We start from the raw sequence: 3818 nt of genomic DNA, 5'->3' as shown, positions 1-3818 counted from the left end.
GGTGGTGGATGCTGCAAGGAAGTTTTTTAACATTGGGGACATTCTGGAGAAGAACTGACTAAACGCTGCAAGAAGCGTTTGGGCCGTCCTAGACGATTGGTTTGGGTTTCGGTATGGAAAATATGGTGAATGGGAGCATTTTGGGTGGACATTTATACTTTTTGTTGACATAGTTGTAATTTACGCTATGTAGATCTAGCAATCCAGTAGGTGGCGGTAATGCAACATTTCAGGATGCCAAACGCCATAAAAACCTAATGAAGAAGAAGAAGAAGAAGAAGAAGAAGAAGAGATTGACCGCCCATCCCCCAACGCGGCCACACACAAGGCAGGTAAGTTTGCTGGGCTGACTATCAGAAAGATGAAGCGAGTTTATCCCTCTGTGTGCATGACAAATAAGTTTTAACATGTTAATGGTTGTTGTTGTCACGAGCCGACAGTGTTTGTTTATGTTTGCTAACTAGCTATACACGAATCCTGTGAAGTCGCAGATGTAAACAAGCTGCCATTACTGCGGTGACCTACTGCGGTGGTTCCAGGGGGAAATGCATGGCGCGCGCGTTTGAATGCAAGCTGTCCTCGAGTGTAGCCTTATATTTTTCTACATTTACATTTTTATTCAACGTTACTTTTGACAACGATGCCTAGGAAATCGGGAAGAAGCTGTGCCGTTATCAGCTGCCCCAACAGTAGTGGCAAACTTCAACTTTGGAAGAGAATAGAATGTGAAATAGCGTTACACAAGCCTTTACTAGCGTTAGCTACATGAAGAGTGCCCCTGTCTGAAACCATAACGTTACATAAACATACAAATATAGATTCCCTGGACGTGCAGAGGACCGAGCTGTTCGCCAGAGGTGGATCAAGAATATTGTAGCGAATCAGCAGTACACACATAGTGGTGAGCAATGGTAGTGTCTCCGCTACAGATAGGAACTGTGTGGGGGAGTGTTATGTTGGGGAGCACTATGGCTGTGGGACCACTTCCGGGGGGAGACTGAGCATGCGCGTCAGTCTCCGCGCACTGCCTAGGGGAAAGCTGCTATCTATGAGCATGACAACAGCGGAGAGTTGTAAATATGAATAACTGTGAATAAAGAACCTGTACCAGCAAGAAGCCTCTGCCTCATGAAGTACTAAGAACGTTACATTGGCGTCAGAAGTTTAAAACGGTGAATTACCTCCAGAATCGGCAAGATGGTTAACAAGTTCCTGAAGAAAGAGAAGCAAAGACTCAAACGGGAGGCGGGAAAAGAAAGAGCCGGGGCGGACTACCAAGCATCCGAGGAGGAAGAAGACTGGGTAGACGCGGCCGCTACCACAGAGATCCAGGCGGGGATAGCAGCAGCAAGCCTGGGGTTTGTGATGATAAAATCCGAACTAAACGGCGATATCCCCGTAGCCACGGAAGCTACCCCGCGGCTCAAAGAGGCTAGCAGGCAGGCTAACGAGGCGGCGGAGAGAGCGGAAGAGCCGAGGCCGGTGAGAGTGAAGATCGAGCGGGTTGACAACACCGCTGTAGCCATGGAGGCTGTGCCACAGCCCGGTGAAGCTAGCCGGAGAACCGGAGACAAAGACGGGACACGGGTCGAGGAGACAAAGGACGGCGGGCGGCGAGGAAGAAAGGAAATCACCCCGCCAAAATTCAACGGGAAAGGCGAATGGGAGCCATATTGCACAATGTTCAACGTAGCAGCGGAAATTAATGGCTGGTCGAGGGGAGAGAGAGCCAGTCATCTGGTAATGTCACTCGAGGGTGAAGCTATAACATGTGTAGCAGCAATGGCAGATACCAAAGACTTAGACGTTGTGATGGCGGCCCTGAGGAGGCGTTTCGGACGATGCAAAGAAGAAGGCATTATGGTCGCAGAACTGTGTAACAGGCGTAGACGACCAGGGGAGTCGCTGCGGGCGCTAGCCACAGACATTGAGATCCTCAGCCGGCGTGTATACAGCCGGCTGCCGCCAGAAGCACTGGACGAGCTAGCCCGAAACTACTTCGTCCAGGCTATCGCGCCGCGAGGGCTACGAGAGCAAGTAATGCTGCAACGGCAAAAGACACTAGAAATAGCGCTAGAGCTGGCGTTTGAAAGAGAGACAGTGGAGGGCTGGGCCATGAACAGCGAAGAGGGGAGAGCTGTCCCCGTAGTGAGAATGGCAGCGGAAAGCCCGATACAAGAAGAGCCAGCGTGGAAGACGGCTTTGGCAGAACAAGGCAACATGGTGAAAGAACTGTCCGAGTCAGTACAACAGCTCAAAGAACAACTGCTCCGCAGAGCGACCCTGCAGCCCAACCCCGCTCGACAGCCCACCCAGCGGAACAACAGCTGGGCTAGAGGGAGCATGATCTGCTGGGGATGTGGACGCCCCGGTCATCGGGAAGCAGACTGCCGCCGGAGAGCGTGGAACCAGGGAAACGGTACGGGGCCCGTCCAGATGGGGCGAGACGGGTCTACGATGCCACAGTCCCCGTAGCCACAGCGTCGCAGGAGGGAGCCCACCGACAGCAACAGAGAGGTGGGGCTCCGCCGTGCCCCGAAGTAGACGACATCGCCGGAGCTGTCAACATGCAGAGCGGGCCGCGCGCGATGAACGGCTGCCATGTTCCAGCCTACCTACAGGGGAGATACTGCGCCGCCCTGGTGGACACGGGGTGTACGGCGACGCTGGTGAACGTCAACATGATGCCCGAGGGGATGCGCCTGGAGCAGCCAGCAGCACAGCTGCTAAGAACAGTGTCCGGTGAGTTAATGCCAATGAGGGGGAGGGGACACGTAATGATAACAGTGGGGGGACAGACAGTGGACTTTCCGGTGTGGGTGGTAGAAATGGCGGGGCCTTGCATCCTGGGGGAAGACTACTTAACGATGAACAAATGCACAGTAGACCTAGGAAAAAGCACATTGACATTTGCAGAAGGAACAGTAGTCCAAATGAGCCACCCGCCCACCGTTCCAAGGGAACGGCCTAACGTTAACAACATCACCGTGTACCGCGTCACCGTAGAGCATGAACCCCACCTAGCAGGCCAAGCCCCCCCCCAAAACCACGCCCCTAGCCCACCTCCAAACACTTGCCCTCAGCCAATGCAACAGGCAGAGGGAGAGAGAGAGAGAGAGAGAGAGAGAGAGAGGGAGAGAGAGAGAATAGGAATGATGAGTCACTTAACAGACTTAATAGTCATAGTCTAATTAAGCCAATAAAGATCCAAAGTCCCTCCCCTTCCGGTCGGGGGCGGGGCCTACACACACCGGTGTCTGAAAAAAAAAGAGTGGTGAATGGCGGTGAATTTTTTTTTTATCCTGTTTTTATTGTGCCATGAAATACACACATGATGTTTGTCAATTTAAAAAGATAACTTTGGAAGTCAAGAAAGTCGCAGTTTGTCATAAAACTGTGGCACGATAAGTTATAAATCAGAAAGACGACACACAACCAGTCGCGTAAGTGACGTCTCTCCCGCCAGGCCATGTTGGTGTTGGCGTGACGTGTTGGCGTGACGTATTATTGTGCGAGACGAGAGATGTAGTTGATTGAGCGGTTTCATACAAAACTAAACGTTACGTTTCAGTTTTACGACAAACTGCGGCTTTCTTGACTTCTTTTAAATGGAGGAGAAATCACGTGTACTTCATGGCACAATTCAAAGGGGATCAGAAAAAGTATCTCACCGCTCACCACCATTCAAATATGTCAGTGTCTGTCTAACAAAACAATAAGCATGAGGTGGGCCTACTTGAATATGAGCTGAACAGAAGTCTCATAATTGGTCCGCTCCACCTCTGTCACTGAGCAGCTGTGACTGCGGTCCCACTTAT

The 3818-nt window shown here is 51.5% G+C and overlaps 1 pseudogene across 1 annotated transcript in view; it reads right to left on the bottom strand.

Annotated features, from left to right (window-relative positions):
• Positions 1–3732: 3732 nt before the first annotated feature.
• LOC310779720 (two pore channel protein 2-like) overlaps positions 3733–3818 on the bottom strand; it is a 38856-nt pseudogene continuing 38770 nt past the window's right edge. Inside the window, exon 27 of the transcript in view lies at positions 3733–3818. This exon is cut by the window's right edge and continues 10 nt beyond it. The product of the transcript in view is annotated as a two pore channel protein 2-like (transcript).

Source organism: Poromitra crassiceps, assembly GCF_964638095.1.
Source record: "Poromitra crassiceps genome assembly, chromosome: 7".
Lineage (NCBI taxonomy): Eukaryota > Metazoa > Chordata > Actinopteri > Beryciformes > Melamphaidae > Poromitra > Poromitra crassiceps.
This window is presented reverse-complemented; position numbering and strand designations above follow the sequence as displayed.